Source organism: Adiantum capillus-veneris, chromosome 20 (genome assembly GCF_014529385.1).
Source record: "Adiantum capillus-veneris isolate H3 chromosome 20, ASM1452938v2, whole genome shotgun sequence".
Classification (NCBI taxonomy): Eukaryota; Viridiplantae; Streptophyta; class Polypodiopsida; order Polypodiales; family Pteridaceae; genus Adiantum; species Adiantum capillus-veneris.
The window spans coordinates 47,230,705-47,242,864 of NC_140950.1; the positions used below are offsets into that span (position 1 = coordinate 47,230,705).

At 40.3% G+C, this 12,160-nt stretch overlaps 1 pseudogene; it reads left to right on the forward strand.

Annotated features, from left to right (window-relative positions):
- The first annotated feature begins 407 nt into the window (after positions 1-407).
- Positions 408-5,369, forward strand: LOC147432472 (uncharacterized; annotated as a pseudogene).
- The last annotated feature ends 6,791 nt before the right edge of the window (positions 5,370-12,160 follow it).

A 12,160-nucleotide genomic window follows, 5' to 3' on the forward strand; every position in this document is an offset into this window, starting at 1 on the left:
GGATGCCAGTCATGCAAGGTGTTGTCTGATTCAAAAAAATCTACGTGCTTGATATCCGGACCCACACAAAAACTGGTGACACACCCCCTCCCTCGGAAACCTTGCACTTCACTCGCTTTTCAGCCTGAAAGGTGGTGCGTCCTGATCGAACCTGCATGGATGTGATGGCAGCCTTCAACCCCACCACTCGCCTACTGCTTTGTCATTGATATTGACGCTTGAAAACAAAGATTATATGTCGGTGCCGCCTTTTTGAAGCCGTGCTCTAAACCCGAGCTAAATTTATGGCCAAGCGCCCTTATTGTTTTGAGAAATCGTGCCAATATGCAGAGGGAGCAGTAGCGCCCGGCGCTACTGCTAAACACCCAAGTTGTGGCATTTGAGGAAAGGCATGGCAGGTCCCCCACTCCTTGACAGAAACAATGTAATCATGAAGCGAACAGCACTAGTATTCTTCTAGCAAACGAAAGCCTTGGCCTCATATTGTGCATCACAACCTAGTGCAGACATTGTTCGCGCTAGCTGATTCCCCATCAACGCCGTCTCGCCTGTGCCATCACCAGCTCCTGCTCATTGGCCATTCAAGGAGGGCAAGTATGTACACTAGCAACTACAGTTGCGCCTCCTGGGCGTCCATTAGCGCCATCCAATGGACTATGGGCACATCTGTATGGACTATCTCCCTGTCGAGCACAGATGGCAAGAATGTTCTCACCACAGTCAGCACCGACGACACTCTGCTAGCGGCGAAGGACGGCTGCCTGCCGGAGTAGTGGGCGGAGCTGGCCTCCGCAGGGCTCCCATCGCAAATTTCTGCCAAGATCAACATCATCAGCCGCTTCTAATAGGTGACATTTTAAATCAAGAGCTGCTGGTCATGCTTGGAAATAGATTGACGTTAGCGGAAAGGTGAGGGAAATGTAGAGAGAGAGAGAGAGAGAGAGAGAGAGAGAGAGAGAATGAAATGATCTATTAGTGCCTTCAAGAGGCCAAAATGACCTATGAGACCACTGAAACCATATTAAACTAAAACCGTTCCAAACTAGTGAATCTAATACCATGTTTGAGTACAAAACAGAGATGCTAAAATGAATATACGAGTGCTACTAGCTAGAACTGTGTAGGGTATGTGTGATCACTGATACAATGGGTGTCCATTACAATAGGGTGATCTAATGGGTCATGAGTTTATCCTCGTGTGTACTCTAGATGTCGAGATAGTATGGCTCGAATCCTCTACTGCAGTCCCCATCAATGTTGTGAACCTCCTCTCTTTAGTCACAAGCATCTAGATATCACTACCTCCAATGCTCAATCAATGAGAGTACTATGGGTGTGAGCATGAGCCGAGCTTTGCAGTGGTGGTTGCTCCTCTGTTTGTCCAAAATCTAGAGAGTCAGGAATGAAATGAAATGACATAGTACTGTCGTCAAGAGGCCATAATGACCTATGAGACCAAACAAACACAAGTTGGTGAATCTGATACCATGTTTGGGTACAAAAAAGAGATCCTAAAAATGAATCTAGGAGTTCTACTAGCTGGTATTGTGTGGCATATTTTTGATTTCTCATACAACGGGTGCCTAGTACAAGAGGGTAATATAATTTGTGATCATTGATACAATGGGTGCCTAGTACAAGAGGGTGATATAATGAGGTGGCTTATACTCCTCTACTCCCATCTCCTGTAGCATGTGCATCAATCTAGCTCTTGGCACCATATTGTAAAATGATTTTTTGCAAATCCACAAAGCTATAATAAATCCATCTTTCCTGTGGCCTCCCCTCCTTGATGATGTCTCTAAGTGTTGGAATGTGGTCAAGAGTGGAGAAGCCTCTCCTGAAATCCTCATGTCGTGTTGCATGTACACCCTCACTCTCTACAGAGCTCCTCAACTTTTGCTTAGGGATAGATGCATACAACCATGCCAATGTGTGTTCAATCATAATAGTATGATAGTTTCTAGCCTTAGTAGGATCACCTACCTTGAAGATGGGCAAGATCTGAATTAGACCCTCATAGATGCACGAGTGAACGTGACTGCAAGAACCTTTGTCAACATATCTCTAGCATGTATAAAGTGCTCTGCTACTAGACCATATTCATGATCATACGCTCTCTTGGTCTTCATCCTGTCAATGGTTGTCTTTACCATCTCAGTGGGAAAGAAGGTACTTGTACATGGACATGGCTCAAGATGATCTGGAAGGGGTGTCTACACATATAAGGATGTTGCATACTGACTCCATATATAAAAAAAAGTAATCACTAGGGGAGGAGAGTGCTTGTGAAAGAGATGTCATGCCTCTCCTGAGTCTCTTCCCAAGAACAATTGGTATAAGTCCCGCTCCATCTGACCTCGGAACACTCGCTTCTTGCATCGCACAAGCTAGGTGCAAGAAAGCTATCCGAGATTGACTATGATCGATGATCTTCAAGGGTGGTGTGTGTGTGTATATATATATATATATATATATATATATATATATAGAGAGAGAGAGAGAGAGAGATGAAATGATATATTAACATCTTCAAGAGGTACAAAAGAGATACTAAGATGAATCTAGAGGTGCTACTAGAGTCGAAAGAAACTCTACTTAACATATCTAAGGTATATAAACAAGGACGGGCAGTGGGCAGGGGAGGTGGGGGGTTGATGAAATCATCTAATATATTATTGCCTTCAAAAGGCCAAAATAACCCATGAGACCAATCCGCTACAAACTGGTGAAAGAGGGATGTACATAGAGAGAGAGAGAGAGAGAGAGAGAGAGAGAGAGAGAGAGAGAGAGAGAGAGAGAGAGAGAGAGAGAGACGTATTATTATATTAACCAATCTATCATAGGTGGGGATATGAGAAATACTACTAAAGATGTAAAGGGTGGGTAACATGAGCCTCACACGTTCATATACAAAAGAGGACAATTAATCTCAAAGAAAAGATAGCGGCCCAAATTCTTCCCTAAATGATCAATGATGATACCCTAAATCAAGACCTTTTCTTTCACCTTTTACTCCAAAGAGAGAGAGAGAGAGAGAGAGAGAGAGAGAGAGAGAGAGAGAGAGGTCATTCTTATTACAATTGTTCACATGCCTCCAATAGAGGCCAATTATGTGCTTAGCTAGCAATTTTCACTTATAGATCTTGTGCTCTTTCATTAAAACATGGAGAAAGAGTTCTTAAAATGCATCTCTTTCTAGAATACAAGGGAAGTTACTCGATTTGTTAAATGCTAGGCTCCAATTGATACACAAGCACCATACTCAATAGTAACATCAACGGAAGCAATCTTCTATATATGTTTGCGCCTTTATGGGAAGCCTTGGGAGTGGACATACCAACACATCAAGTTGAATTTCATAGTTGGGCACAAGATAAATTTTCGACCTTGAAGATTTACTTACCGCAAGAGAAGCACGTCCATGATAATGAGAAGGTGACCTCTTCCACTTCCCTAGGTTACAATACTACCTAAATTATCTCCGAGATATTGTAGGCCTTTCAAGATACTCAAGCGAGTGGATAATTGAGCTTACAAACTCTCATTACCATTACATTCTTGTATTCATCCGATTTTTCATCTACGTCATTTATGAAAATGCCTGCATGGAGCAACAATTTTGTTGACCATCAAATTTTGGTTGATTTCGTTGAGACTTCTACCCAACCGCATGAACATGAATGTATTCTCAACTATCATGATTTACGTATGTGTCATCATGTGCGTCGACAGGCTCTTGTCAAGTGGAAAGATCGATCTAAATAAAGTGCCACTTGGGAAAAAAATTGTGCTCTTAAGAAGAAGTTTCCCACTTTTCTTTTTTAGGATGAAAACACTTCCCCAAGGAGGGAATAATGTCATGCCAATGGCAGAAACGCCAGTGGTGAAGGACCAGGCCCAAGGGGCTAACTGCTACTGTGGATAGGGAATGAGGTCCAGGGGCTATATAAAGGGGGGTTGGGAGGTTCATTCTGAGGCAGTCCCACCAGGGGCCTTGCATGTATCCACTTTGCATATCTCTATTTATGGAAATGACTCTCCTCTAAGCACATATCTACCTATTCACTTGGATCATTCAAATGAAGAAGTGAGAGAGGTAGATTGTGTTCTTTTCCACAAAATTAATTACATGCAATCCCTCAACTTTGGCTATGTTTATTGGTGTTGGTGAATAGTCGACATGGAAGATGTTTGATTTGGCTAAGACCATGGCGTTTCAATCATCAAGTATTTTGTGAGGATTTCATTTTAGTATTGGTTAGTTCATGGGTTGAGACCTACTTTTCTGCTTATAGATGATAGTTTATGTAGGTGCTTAACCATGCATTAGTAGACTTTGACGACAGAAGTGATATGGAGACATCTAGATGGGAAGACTTCGTTGGTTTGTCATCTCATTGAGCTAAATATTGGGACTTGCATGCTAATGTCAATTTTGTTTTAGGATGGTGATACTACACTACTCATTACCATATCAAAAAATAAGCCAAAGGTCATGCGCTTAAACGTAATTGTCCCAAACACAAAGTGTAAAGAAAAAACTCTATCTATTAATGGTGTTTGAATGGTATCTATATGTCTACTTATAGTGTTGAAACAAAGAGACCTTCAATGATATTTGTGGTTTGATGTCATTAAAGGGCGTCCCCCTTGAAAGGGCTCAAGAAATTCTTGTTTTTGCAGCCTTTAAAGGATCTCACAAACAAGAAATCATCACAATGATGTCATCATTTCAAGGGTCTGCTCATTGTCAACTGTTTGTAGAGACTTCAAATCTCTATTTTTGTAATGTTTTTGAGATGGAATGGTTTTTGAAGAGAGAAGGAAGAGAAAGTGCAAAAGCTAAAAGAGTTACCAAAGTTCCTGCTAGATGCAAAAAGAATAACTCTACCCTGGTACAAGCCCTTTTCTTGGTATACTAATCCAATCAAGCATGTTTTAATGTTGTGAATTGTTTCTATTTTATTGCAGGTTTATAAGTCTAAAAAGAGGAATTTGATTCCTTCTCATAACATTATTGACTCATGTATTGCTACTAACATCTTTGGTCTTACAAATGAGCGTGTTGCGTTGTAAATTTGATAGATTTTTTATCAAAGTTCTTACACAAGTGTAATATATTTTTTCGAGAATGGGGCACTTAAGATGACAAGAAAAGAAGCGATAGCTCTTAAACTGATGGGCGAGCACAACATAGATGTCATGTATCGGCAACTAGTTGACTTTTAAAAGAGTTGCAATGGACTACTCCAAAGAAATCATTTTATTTCAAGAAAGAATGTCAAGACTCGAAGGCATTGGATGTTTTAGTACGTTGGACCATTGGGCAAAACAAGGTTAAGCTTAAAGATAAAGATATGGGTTAGGATGAAGTTGAACTTGTTTAAAGTCAAGTTCACTATGGAACTTTGGTGATAAACATTGTCGTTAATTCTGACATCTTGTTTGGGCAGTTTGACATGTATTGCGCAGGCGCATATCTGACTTATAAAGCTAAAAGATTTTGTGGGACAAGTTAATTATTGCTCTTGTTATAGTCTTGAATGCTTGTATGATAGTTGATTGATCACTATTAGCAGTTTTCATACTAAACAACTAGCCATAAAGATGTTTGAATTGAGGTTATCCCATAATTTGGACAGTTTTATGCGTACAAGATAGAGATTCCTTTCCATATGTGATAAATTTATAGCTATGAAAATATATTAGAGGTGTGAATGTTTCTAACGTGTAAACTTTTTAGGTGTGAATAATATAACTACAAAAAAATTATATATGAGAATAAGGATCCTTTAGTCATTGTGAAGTGAAAAAATTTACCCTGTTCAATTTTTTGCACTGACGGTGACCATTAATGTCTCCCTTTTGCTTAGAAAATAAGGGCAAGGCTCCAGCTAGAAAATTTTTCCACTGGTTTTCTACCTTCCAATGTATTAATTAGCTCGTTAAAAAAATCAACTTAAGAATGAATAATTTTCAATGTCACAAGTGGAAATAATTTACACTCAAGATTGATAATTCTCTCAGTTAAGAGAGGAAATATTTATTATTATAAGATGTGTGAGTAAAAAATATTTGCATTAGCAATAGAAATGTAGAATGAAAATAATTCTATGGTGCAGTACAATCTTTAAGAGCCTCGATTAGAAAAAATTCACACCATGAACTTTGCAAGGTCTTGAGTGAAAATTATTTTCATATTGTGAATTTGGTTTTTTGTTCCATAGGACCAACAATTATTACGCGTCAACAATTTTTTCTCTTATGAATTGAAGAAAGACAATAACAATTATGAGCTTGATTATTTTTCACATCACTACTTTATTTTACAAGAGATTTATTCTCACTTTGAGAATGAGAAAATTTGATCCATGGATAAGAAAAATAACCATTGAAAAAAAATAAAAGCAATGAGAAAAATAATTCACACTTCCTGTGTTTTTCACATATTAGGGTGATAAAAAGGGTAGAAAAAGGACCTTTTTCTCAAAGTGAGAAAATGTCTAAAAGTTGTAGTGAAAGACCCCTCCTGCGGATAGTGCCACCCTTTTCCTTTGCAACTGATGAACTCCACAGATCGGCCTCATTGTGTAGCGCTCTGCAGGCTCTCCTCTCTGCTATCCTCTGTCCTGCACAAATCCACCGCTCTGACGGCTCTCCTGCTCGGCTCTCCTGCTCGCGCACTTGCACCTCTCAGCCTTATTCTCCTGCTCATGCCATGCAGGCGGCTCGCCCTTAAAGCTTCTGCAGCGCACCCTTAAGGGCTCCGTACTGAGCTCGTCTCTAATCTCCCTCGCTCTCTCTGAGCCTGGCCTTGAGAGCCTTTTTCTGAGCTTGTCAGATGGCTTCCCCCCCTTTCACCTGCAGCTCGCATCCCTCTCTTTGGCTGTCAATCAGCTGGCGGCCTTCAGCCCCTTCCAATCCCTTGGCGGCGCCTAGCTCCTGCAGCGTGCTCTGAGCCCCCCTGTGCCCTCCTTTTATATTGCTCTGCATGTGGGAGCCTTAGCAGGATATACGCGGCCGCGCCGCCCTTTGCTTCACGCACACATACCCCTTGCTCTCCCAGCCGACGGTGGCCTTAGGGCAAGCCCATCTCCCTGCACTCTATAAAAATTTATTTTTTAAACCATTTAAAAAAAATATCCAACCAAAGGTGGACTCCCACCAAAACATCATTATCCGATCCAATGCCTCTTGAGTTTCGCGTACGCCGTAGCCGCTAAGCTTTGACCTAACCAGTGCTGGCACTTAACCTAGACAAACTCATCAAGCGTACTTTCTTGGCTCCATGCCATGCAATGCCAATGCCCATCGAGCACATCAATGTAGTTTCTCCTCATCATAACCTCAATGAACCCCACACTCTCAATCATCTCTGCAAGGAGGACATATATAGACGATAGACAGGTAGCTTGACATCGATGCTCCCCATTGAGGACTTTCATAAGAAATCGATCATCATGCTAAACCGTGCATATTCCAAGGCATCGACTACATAGATAAGACAATGAACCCACCCTGACACATCAAATGGGAGGCCCTCTCTAAGACTGGTGGAAGATTTCCCTTGAATCCACTTTAGCACCTATATAGGAATTACGAGAATGGTTGATTATTGGGTTGACCAGTTCCTGGATACACTGACGGACGAAAATTTGGAATCCATCATCGTGTCTAGCCATCGTCTAGTAGGAAAGTTAAGCAATTTCTAAAGATGATCTAGAAAAGGAAGGTCTCTACACGATTGCGCTTGAATTGCAAGCGGTTGCTTGTTTGTTAAGCGTTGTTGCTTTTTCCCTTCGTACCTCTCTAGCACGGAGATCAAGACCACCGGGTAATAATGTTGACTTTATTAGTCAATGCCTATATATCAAGGTTCGACATAACTACATACGAATAACTACATGACAATGCATGTATGATGATCCAGTACAAATCCTAATCCTCAACAAACTGCCGTCTGTGTGCGCTATTGAACTCTGTTTGCTTTATTTTACTTCGTTTGTTGAAGTATGTTTGTGTTTTTAAAGTACACAAGTCTTTTGTGAAGACCGTTGCAATTCTAAAGTCCGTTTGTGGTTTTTTTGCCATTTTTCGCTAGCTCTAACAACCTCACATTATCTAGCCATGCCCGCACACCTTGGTCTACAAGTGCATGGAGACCAGGACCACCGGCTATAATCTTATCTTTATTGTGCAATGCCTATACACTAGGGTTTGACATAAGTACACACCCATAACCACATGACAATGCATGTACAAAGACCCAGTACAAACCCTAAACCTCAACAGACTGCCATCTCTGAAGATCATTTGCGCTTCTAAATTTTGTTCGCCTTTTGGAAGTCTATGTGCGCTATTGAAGTCCGTTTGCGTTATTTTACTTCGTTTGTCGAAGTCCATTTGGGTTTTATGAAGTACGCAAGTCGTTTTTGAGACCGTTTCATTTCTAAAGTCGTTTGTATTTTTTATACCAATAACCGCTACATTCTCTAGCCATGCCCGATTCTCGCACACCTAGGTCAATTTAAAGGTGCATGGAAATTAGGAACACCGGGTAATAATCTCGTCTTTATTGATCAATGCCTGTATATAGGGTTCGACACAAGTACACACCCATAACTATATGACGACGCATGTACGAAGATCCAATATAAACCCTAATCCTCAATAGACTGACATCTCTAAACATCATTTACGTTTTTAAAACCTGTTCGCGTTTTTGAAGTCTAATTGCGGTATTGAAGTGCGTTTGTGTTATTTACTTCTTTTGTCAAAGTCTGTTTGCTGTTTTCTACCAATTGTTGCTAGCTCTAACAACCTCACATTCTCTAGCCATTCCCGATCCCCGTACACCTTGGTCTAGAGGTGCATGAAGATCAAGACCATCGAGTAATTATCGCGTCTTTATTGGTCAATGCCTATATATCACGAACGTTCGTACAGCCAAATACATAAGTGACTAGCCCTACCCAAGTAACGAAGCGGGTAGGCTTAAACATTTTGCAAAGAGGTTGTTAACCTAAGCGGCTAGCCCTAAGCAACAAGCCATTTAAGCGATAAGTCTTAAGCGGTATGAATATCGATTTTCCCTAACAACTAGCCTTAGTTAAACGACTAAATGGCTAAATAACAGAGTAGGTGGATCAAAGCGACGTGGCTAAGCGACTAAATACCTAAACGACCAGCCCTATGTGACTAGTCCTAAGCGGCTAAGCGGCTAAGCCTAAGTTACTAGTCCTAAGCGGCTAAGCGGCTAAAAAAAGAAGGGGGTAGGACTAAGAGACACAGTTAAGCGCCAAAATACCTAAGCGACCAACCCTAAGCAACGAGCGGGAGGCTCCTAACACTAGCGGCTAGCCCTAAGCGTGTAGCGCCCTTTTATGACCTAAGTACAAAGTAATCCAGCCTCAGCGGCTAAGCGACCAAATACCCAAGCAGCTAGCTTTAAGCGACAAGCCCTAATAAAACCTACACGACTAGCTCTAAGCGTCTAAGTGGCTAAATAATGAAGGTAGCCAAGCCACAGGTAGGCGTAAGCTGGCTTCGCTAGCGCTAAACAATTGAATACCTTAGAAGCGACAACCCCTAATTAAGCAGCTAGCCTTCAGCGGTATAAATACGACCAGTCGTAGACAGTCGGTACCTAAAGGACCGGTTAGTTGCAAGGGACTAACCTTAATTAAGGAAGTAGCCCAAAGCGGACAACTACGTTTGATCGACATAACAACGTCGATCGACGATTTGCAAATTAATGAATAAACTCAATCAAATGTACTTATGACCTAACACTAAAAAGTTTCTAATTTACATTTACAACACCTACAACAAGTCACAATAAAAAGAAAAACAATATAATTTATTAATTTCTAAATTTATTTACATAAGAAGAACAAACCTGATTATAAAATGACATAAATTAAAAACCTCTTTCTTTTAATTATCAAATGCCATTATCTTTCTTTGTTAATGATGATTTTTAATAAATATTATTTATAAAATAACAAAATTTATATTATCGTTTATTTTTTATTATGTTTCTTGAATTGAAAAATGTGTGTATGCGTTGTATATAGTGTGTTTATATTGTTTATTGTGCATTTTTTAAAAATTTGCATGCATGTTTATGTGAATATGTGTGTATGTGTGTATGCAACAAAAGAGAATGATAGAGCACTCGCATGCGGCCTATTTGAGCAAGAAACACTTGAAAAAATATCGTCAAACCAACAAAAAACAAACACACACACACACACACTATGTTACTCTCTCACACACACACAAATGCTCAAATAGGCCGCACTCACATGCGGCCTATTTGAGCAAGAAACACTTGAAAAAATATTGTCAAACCTACAAAAAACAAACACACACACACTATGTTACTCTCTCACACACACAAATGTAAATAAATCTACTACGAAACTTGTAAAGAAGCTTACCTTGTTGATGGGGAGCAATGTATGAGTGAAAATATCAAGTTCGGCAAGCGGCGTGGTAGCAGATCTGAAGCAAGAGAGGAGGAGGAGGGCAAGAGACGAAAAGAAAAACGAGTGAAATAAGTAGGAGAAACCGACCACGGGTATTGTTTTTGCAGAGCTTGCCAGTGCAGGCATCGGTTTGTGTATTGAAATGTGCATTGAAGTAGGAGTCGATATAGGCATCTGAACCGGCCTCCGTATGCGCATCGGTATAGGCGTCAAAAATTTGTTTTTTTCTTTTTGAAATTTGATCTCCCTCCTGGTTTACCTACACATATATCGAGGCCGGCCATTGACGTCGATAATCTGACGTTAAAATTTAAGCGGTCTCTTGTAGTGATGACAATTATAACCTCTTTCTCTCCCTTCTATCCACCTTCACAAAATGCATTCCGTTGTTATTATGAAGCATTATGGGTGCAAGTGGAGGTAGCATTTTGTGTTGTGCATAGTGAGAGAATGCTTTGAAGAAGAGCTCCATTATTGTCCTCCTTGCTCAACACCTTTTCATGAAAGAGAGCTCTTTGGCACCACTACATAAAACCTTTCAGCATATGCGAAGAATGCATGGATGCAATCTCTCTGGTGAAATGTGTCGGATATTCTTCGAAAGCCTACGATACTAGAAGCGGTAATAAAAATGATAAAATTAAACACCAAAAAATTGGCGTCCTATCCCACTCTTTCTTATTTGCACAACCCATTTGTTCGGGGGGTTCACCATTCAATACTCTCTATATAATGTCCATTCGCAGGGTATTAAACAAACCCCTCTTTTAACATGTGTGAATGAATAAAATGACCCCTTATTTAAGGAAATTTTCCAAAATTGAATAAAAAAACCCCTTATTTTAATGTATTTGTGTTAAAATTCTTAAATTTGTGAATTTTAAAATCCCTCCTTTCAAACTCACGTTATACATTTAACATGATTCTATAGGGGGGTCATGATTCCATAGTGCACCTCCCGAACCCATTTGCAAGAGAATGAGAAAGGTTCTTGCAAAAATGTAGGCCACTTGCACATTGTTGTAAGATAGAGGTCGAAGAAACTAACATAGGTGCTACCATCTAGTAAAATGTAGGCACCCTTCACTCTATCATGATGAAAATTGAAAAATGTGGGCTCCAAAGTGGCATTGAGGAAACAACACTAGGAGTACCTTCAAGGCGAGGTCGACACTTTCTTTACCGAAGGGCTTTCTGGCTCATCACAAGGCAGGCCATCCCCAAGCCTGGAGGGTGTAGGTAGAAGACGAGGAGTTCCACTTGTAAAACATGTTGGACTGTGTTTTGCTATAATGGGATGAATTGCCTGCCTTAGTTTGTGAGAGCCAATCCAAAACGTGATGGATGGATGCCATGGAGGTTGCTCTTGTGGGCATATGCGAAGTCTGAGAAAGTCATATCCATGCCTCGACAGAAGATGTCGTCCATGTTTGGCTTCTCATCTCTCACGGTGCTCACTAGTTGCTTTACATGGAGGCGCATGCATAACTCTAGGATGGTGCTTCCTCTTCGTAGTTTCATGTTTATCCACATAGCCATTGTTTCATGTTTCAATATCATTTTTCAAATATTTTTTTGAAATTTTAAATAATGTTCTTTAATTTTTATTTACTAGCAAAACATAGAGAAACACCAAAATTTGAATGTTTTAGTGCTAAAGTGGAGTT